We start from the raw sequence: 7,973 nt of genomic DNA, 5'->3' as shown, positions 1-7,973 counted from the left end.
GTGTAGGACCCAATCCTACTAGAAGGAAGGTAACGTATTAACAAAGGTAACATATTAATAAATAAAGCTCCATGCTGTGGGGCACAGTAAAAAAGACACAAGTCTCTTTCCATGAAGAAGGAGAATGAAAAAACATCAAAATATGTGAGGGCTCTAAAAAGAGAAAATGAGATCTCACTCTCAATACGCCCATCCAGTTATGTAAAAAAATCAACTTTTCAGATAATAAAATAAAGATTAATAAGGTAGCAAATATAATATATCTTTAAGGTAGCAATAATATAATATTAATGCTTATTAATAGTGATAAAAATAAGAGAAAAATAAAACTCAAGAAACAACATAACAAACCACCTATTGAAATGACTAAGATACTTGGACAATATGCATTCTAATTCTGATTAATCTTAAATATTATTATTCAATTAAACTCTTCAAACTGAAGAACGAACACCTAGAGGTTATTAAAGGCCTATTAAGTGCCACCACTAAGCTAGAATACCTTCAAGTTTATTACAGATTAGTGAAAGTGATAAGTATAAAACCTTTTCAGTATAATGGATTGTGTTTTATTATTGAGGTCTACGTTGGGAGCACACTGAAAGATCACTTGGACTAGCCTGGGGAAGCTGATTCTTAAAGAAGGAGTACAAATTAAGCAGGTGAAGAAGTGAGGGAAGGAAGAGAAATTCATGCAGAAGGAATAACAGAAATGTTTGGACGCATAATATATTTGGTAATTTTAGAACATGAACTTCAAAAAAGGGAACATGAGTCTTGAGAGGTAGGCAGGGGCCAGGTTATGAAGAGTTTTACAAACTGGAGAGGAGCTGGCATTGTCTGCAGGTGACAGGAAAGCCCTGAGAGCTTTAAAGAATGCACTGCTGCATTTGGTCACTCTGTGGAGGATGGTCCAGAGAGAATGGAGGTGAGACCAATTAGGAAGCCAGTGCTGTACTCCAGGTGGGCATTGAAAAGAGCCCACATTAAAGCAGTAAGAGTGGAGATGTCCAGGAGAAGGACAAATATGAGAAATATTTAGGTTAAAAACTCGTCAAAGTTGGTGATTTGGGGTAGGATGAAATAAGGGGTGACCATTAGGTTACTAGTATAGGCAAGTGGGAAAAGCAGTGGCACCAACTGGGGCAGTAAACAAAGTGAAGGAGAAGCAATTAAAAAGGGGGAGAGGAGGGCTTCCCTGGTGGCGCAGTGGTTGAGAGTCTGCCTGCCGATGCAGGGGACGCGGGTTTGTGCCCCGGTCTGGGAAGATCCCACATGCCGCGGAGCGGCTGGGCCCGTGAGCCATGGCCGCTGAGCCTGCGCGTCCGGAGCCTGTGCTCCGCAACGGGAGAGACCACAACAGTGAGAGGCCCGCGTACAGCAAAAAAAAAAAAAAAAAAAAAAGGTGGGGGGAGAGGAATCTATACTAGTGTTTCTCCTCATAATCGAATGAATCTTTTATCTTTTACTAAAGATTCACATGGGGAGGAAAAAGCATGACAGTTGCCTCAATTCTTTGAAGGCTTGTGGGAATAAACAAGGCTGATATTTCTGTGATAAAAATAGATCTAACGATGAACTTTCCTGCTAGCCCAGTCTGTGAGACTCGGTGCTCCCGATGCAGGAGTTCTGGGTTTGATTCCTTGGTAGGAGTATGGTCCCACGTGTATCCAACAGCTGGGAGTTCACATGTCACAAATAAGGAACTCTCCTGTCATAACTAAGGAGCCCACATGTTGCAACCAAGACCCGGTTTAACCAAATAAATAAATATATTTTTTTAAAAGTTTGGGGGGGAGAAGAGATGCTGAGCTTTGTTTAGGGCATACTGAAGCTGGGTTGACAGTGGGTGGATCCATCTGGTAGTCCACCATCTGATAGTCCTTTACAGCCCTAGAGCTCCCTGGAAAGAAGCTAGACCAGCCTTGAACTTGAAGATCCCTCACGATATTTTGAGGAGCTGATATTGGAGACCCTGAACTTACAGGTCTTTTCCACTCATACCATTTAAAAACTTTATCTTGAAAAGGAAACTTGGACAGAGAGGCTATTCTGTGATATACTGGATGCGGGTTCATTAGATTGAGGAGTCTAGTGGCCCATGTAGAAAGTACCTTCATTAACAATTGTATATTTCACCCTTTTACCTATTCCTTCTTTTACTCAACAAATACTATCTGAAATTACTCTGCTAGGGGCTGAGAATACAAAGATGGACAAGATTTAGAGAACATACTTAAGAGATTCATAGTTAAATATTAAGAGATTATTTTGACTTCTGTAGCTGGCAATGTAAAACTCTGGTTCAATTTGAAATGCTCTGGTGTTTTTCTTTTTTTTCTTTCTTTTTCAGTTAGAATAAAGGGTAGCTTAGTGTAAAACAAAAGGAACAAGTTTTGTAGGCAGCCTTATCGAAGCTATTCAAGATGTATGACCTTAGTGAGTTCGTTAGCCTACCCAAGTTTGAAAATGGCAAACTAGATATTTCAGACCAATTTTCCTGTTGATGATAACCAGAAAAGCTTAAAAAAAAAAAAAAAAAGTGAGTGCTAACAAGAGCGTGAAGAATTACCAGGCCAGTATAGAGGCCCAGAGCAGTAAACTGGTAGATAGGACTGCTTGAGAGTATTTGGTAAACCCTGAGGGGTTGGAGAGAAGCTAAGAGGCTGAACTAAGGGAATGGATTGCAGTCCAGGGGTGAAAAGGGCCAATGATGAATCCTCTTACTTTGAGCTGAGATGCTGAAGAAGGAAGAATTAGAATTAGACAAACCCTCCCAGGTGTTTCAGATTAGAACCATCCCAATTGCCTGGCAGAAGCAAATGTAAATCCTCTTTCAAGGAAGAACACATTTCTACAAACAGTTTTGCACATGCAATTAGCTGAACATCTTTGTTCTGTGCGTTCTTTGATAGGTGAGTTGTAGTTCCCAATAAAAAGGGCTTTATACACACACGTACATACATATTTCATACAATATATATGTTAAGCACCTAGCCTCGTGCCTGGCACATAATAGAGAACATGAGATTGCTTCCCGTCCCCCGTTCCTTCTTATTTTCTAGCAGAGAAAAGAGAAAAAGAGGAAAGTGTGAATGTTCATAAACATCTCACTTCCCAAGTACAGGCACCATCATTCTCTTGTTCTCTTGCAACAATTTTCTTGCCATGGCAACTGCAATCAAAGGTTGACGCTGTGAGGAAAAGGAGGGATGTGGGCACTACAGCCTGAACTTGATTACCTCCTTGCACGAGGACATCCTCGCTGATAACTAAATTGCTGGAGTCCTAAGTTGAAAGTGCCCATTAATGGATAATATGTTTGTTTGTTCTATATTTTCTTTTCCCTTCCAAAAAACCAAAGCAAAACCTTTGTGTAAAGGCTTACCTCTGCTGCAGGTTGCAGTTAATCCTATAATCACTGAATAAATGGTTATCAAGCCAGACATTCTTTGTGCGTCAGAGAAGCAAGAGGCCTGTAGTGGAAGCCTTGTCTGCAAGGAGATTGCGATGCGTTGCGGGGACAGGGCTGGGGGGTGGGCGCAGCGGGCTGTGGGCTCCAGGGAACGGCTCGCTGCTCCTCTGTTCACCTGCTCCCGCTCTGGCAGCCCTCCCTCGGCCTGCACCCGCTGGACTGTTTGTCTGCCTCCACCCGCTCTCATGCCTCAGGGATAGGCACAGCCATCTGACATGTTTGCAACTGGGGAAAAGGCTAATGACACTTGGGAACAACACTGAAAATCTATCAGATGAGAAATCAAAGACATCTGAAAATCAAAGTGGTGCCAAAGACCATTTATGAATAAAATAGCCCTTACCTTCCTTCAAGCCACCTCCCACCCTCCCATGTCTGCACTCGACCCCCAACCAATTCACCTGAAAAATACCAGACTTGGAAAGAGATGAAAGAATGAGATTTCCAGGCCTGAAGGTGAGCAGCAAGTTCAAAGGGCCAAATACTGAAATCACAAAGGACCCGGGAGGCTTATTTTCAGCTGATGTTGAAATTCTTTCTTGTGACCTCAAAGAAAATTCTGCCTTTAGCATAGATTTGTTCTGCAAGGAGGATCAGACTGAAATTTCTTATGGACTGGGAAGGAGGTGGTGGACAGGGGGAGAGGGTCAGGAGAGGACATCTGGACTTCACTTTCTTGGACCTGTGGAATTAGGCAAGAGGCATTCTGCTGGTAGAAGTGAGAATCCCTGAAGACTAGGTTATTGATTAATTAACTCAGCAAATAGTTATTGAGGACCTAGAGTATCCCTGTGCTGTGCTGGGTACGGGAGAGCACAACCAGAGAGACTGTATCCCTCACCCCATGGAGTATAAGGACAGGAGAGTAATGTGGCTCAAAACCAGGTTCCAAGTGGGCTAGACACCTATAAACACGTGGGCATCGCAGGGTGACCAGCCTTTAAAAAGAGAGGAAAAATAGCTGGAGAATTTGCAGGCCAGTAACCACCAATTCCTCCATTTCAGGTCTGCAGAAGTCTGGCAGGAGGGCAAGGCGTGAAGAAGAGGGTGGCGTAGGAGGTGTCATAGATAACTTGCAAACACAAAGCCCCCCCCGAACATGGTCAAGATGGGCCAGGGCAAAGGGGAACCCAGGAATATGGTTGGGGAGATAGGTCATCTACATAAATGTATAAATTGTGTCAAGAACCAGAGAAATCAACTAAAGGCCAGAACAGTGCCATCTTGCAAACAGCAGAAACTATCCGAGTAACACCACAGATACTTGTATGAGTATCTTCTTCCAGGGAGCCCAGAACTAGAGGGAAGAGAAAACACAATTGACAGGTGGTAGACTGACCACGCAGAGGTCAGCTAAGAAGGGCAGTCTGCTCATGAGTGGGAAGCTGAAGGTACGATGTCCCATCTGTCTGGAGCGGGTAAGAGATTCACTCAGGGATGAGGTTTGCCCGCTGGTCTGGTCATGCTATGATTTCCAGAATGAACTGGTACAGAGGCAGCAGAAGGATCTGAAAGGGGAGCACTTCCTAGTCTTGATTTTGCTTTGCATTCCTCTTCATGACCCTTGGCAAGCTTCCTTCCTTAACAATTTCCTCGTGGCAAAGCATCAAAAACACTCAGTATAGCAATTCCAATCCATTACCTTTATCATGCTCACTGACAAAATTAAATAATGTAACACCAACATATCCTCTGTAATCCTCCCCTATGACATCATCTCTGATGTTTATACAGTGTTTCCAGCCAAATTAGAGCCGGAAGAATTGGACCTTAACATCTAGAGAGAGGAGGATGTGGTCCTCTCCTTCCACAGGTTGAAGTCATGGCCCTGCATAGTTGCTGTAGGTGGCCCTGGGGCACACTGGGTAGGACCCAGCCAACTTGGTGAGCTGAGCCAAGCAAAACATCCCTCAGCTCTTATAGCCTGCAGGACCACAACGCACAGATGTGCCCTAGTCATAGATTGCCTTGCAGTGGGATTTTACTCTTCAAATACATCTCTTTCTTCCACCACAGGATTGTAGGACAGCGGAGGACTGGAACTTGACATTGTTCTTTATTTCTCCCTCAGTATCCAGAACTAATGTTTGTTGTCCATTAAATTATTGTCGATAGAACAAATTCAAAGGACATCTGCCAAATGCTGATTGAATGGATTCTGTGTGACAGGCACTGAGATACAATCAACAGATTTTTTTAATGATGTTTTATTTATTTTTAAATTAATTAATTTATTTGGCTGTGTTGGGTCTTAGTTGCGGCACGCAGGACCTTCTTTGTGGCATGCGGCATCTTTTGATGTGGCATGTGGGCTCAGTAGTTGCAGCACACGGGCTTAGTTGCCCCGCGGCATGTGGGATCTTAGTTCCCTGACCAGGGATTGAACCTGTGTCCCCTGCACTGGAAGGCAGATTCTTAACCACCGGGCCACCAGGGAAGTCCCAGATGTTGTTTTTGTAAAGATCCAATCAACTCTCTGGGTAGCTGCTTACAGTTACAAATCGTTTTTAACTGCTCTTCAAAAATAGTCTACCAGATCTGTATTTCTCCCTAGAATAGCAGCCTCCCAGAATTGAGAGGGGAGGGCACCATTCTCCACCATCACACAGGCCAGTTCCAGCCCAGGGTCCACAGTGGGGTCAGGCCAGTCCTTGTCCGAGCGAGCCGGGACCTGCTGCTGAGTGTGACAGGGCAGAAGCAAGTTACTGATGCAAGTTTTAGGGGCCACTAGGGGCCCCCAATTCACTGCAAAGACAAAGAAGGGAACTCAGCTTAAGAGTTTTACTAGTTTATTGTGAGTTGAATTGTTTTCTGAGATTCTGGTGATGAGATTGAGGGGAGGTGGTGTGGTAGGAGAACAGGTAGGGAGAGTCAAGCAAGGGGAACATTTCAGAGGGACACTGAAACCGTCAAATGTCATCTCAGGTGGTTGTAAAGGTGAGCGCCGCACTTACAAACTTTGTCCCTTTGATAAGATGAATGGAACAGAAAACCTGAGTGCTGTTATCTTATCACTTCTATTCTTAGGAAACAAACCTAGAAATGCTCCCTGTCGGCCAGCCTGGTTCTTATCCCACACTCAGAGTGCAGACCTGTAGACACCTGGCAGACCCAAGCAGGCTCAATACAGAGGGAACAGTCTTCTGCATGCCCTTTCCAGGAAGCCGAGCCTTTGAGGACAAGGTACCATGTCCTCTGAACCTTTATTAATGGCCTGAAAGCTGAGGCCAGGCTCTTGCTATGCTGACCCACAGATTTCCTGGAAATCTCATCTCATGACTAAAGAATGCTGGCAGAGAGGTTCTGTGGATATATCCCCCCTGACCTCCCACCCCTCCCTCCACCCATATCCCAGGGCCAAAGTGGCCCTGCAGCTGAGGGTCACAGGGACATTCAGTCTTGCCATGACCTTTCTCTTCCCACACTGATGACCTCCCGCTAGATCTCTGTGAGAATTCAGACCTGCCCTGAGCCCGAATGAACTGGGGCATTGGCACAAGGCTGTGTCTCCACACTCCAAATGCAGGGAGACAAAGGTCTGCGGTGGCCAGAGCTCCCTGAATCAGACTGGCTTTGGAGTGAGCCTGCTGGGGCAGGCTGTAATGAGCTGCTCCATCAGCAGCAACTCCTGTGGGACCAGGGAAGCTTTCTTCCTGTAAGGCCAGGGAGAGATTAGAAACTTCTCCCTTGACCTCTCTGCTGCCCCAGACGGTGACCGTCTCACTTATTCTCATACCACGATCTACCTGCTGCAAAGGGGGCCATACTTCTTCCAAGCCCTTTCCTGGGGCCACTTAGCCTGAAGCAAGACTCTATCAGTTCAGTGATAGGACAACTCTGTTGAATTCCAGAGCTCAAGAGTCACAAAGACCCAGAGTTGGAAGAGACTGGAGAGCTATCCACCTTACCCCTCATAGATGTGAGTTACCACTGCAACACCAAGGCCAAACGGCCATCTCTTTTTTTAAATCTCCTAATTAAAAAAATCCTATTTCTCCTTTCTCTGTGCTCTACAATCTCAGTTGCTATAGTCATTCCTCATCCTGAGCATATGAAGAGGAACAAGATAGAGTGACCAGGTAGGCACATAAGTACAAGGCCCTGAGTGCTCTGTGGGGCCACGTGGCAAGTGCTACAGGAAGTGAACACCTGCAGCAGCAGGAAGGATTCTCAGGATGCCTGTTGCCTGAGCTGGCTGCTTTGGACAATAAATGAGATTTCCCAGATGGACAAATGGAAAAGGAGGGCATTCTAGTCAGAAGAACCAGCACCGATTCATTTATTTCCCCTTTCATTCATTTACCTCATATTTACTGAATACCTGCTTTGTGGCAAGATCTGCTCTAAGTAAGAAAATAAGAGTGAAAAAAGCAGCATTGCCCTGAGGTAGCTTACAGTCTAATTTGGGATATCGGTAGGAAAAAAAGGCAACAATGACATAGTGAGTTAAGGCAAGAACACAGGGGAAAAAATAGGTGTTTTGGGAGCCTGCAGGAGG

The 7,973-nt window shown here is 44.8% G+C and overlaps 1 non-coding gene across 1 annotated transcript; it reads left to right on the top strand.

Moving 5' to 3' along the window:
• The first annotated feature begins 1,424 nt into the window (after positions 1–1,424).
• LOC137220398 (U5 spliceosomal RNA) lies at positions 1,425–1,544 on the top strand. Its single transcript, XR_010941687.1, has one exon. It is a non-coding gene; the product is annotated as a U5 spliceosomal RNA (small nuclear RNA).
• Positions 1,545–7,973: the final 6,429 nt, after the last annotated feature.

The sequence above is a fragment of the Pseudorca crassidens genome, chromosome 2 (genome assembly GCF_039906515.1).
Source record: "Pseudorca crassidens isolate mPseCra1 chromosome 2, mPseCra1.hap1, whole genome shotgun sequence".
Lineage (NCBI taxonomy): Eukaryota > Metazoa > Chordata > Mammalia > Artiodactyla > Delphinidae > Pseudorca > Pseudorca crassidens.
This window is presented reverse-complemented; position numbering and strand designations above follow the sequence as displayed.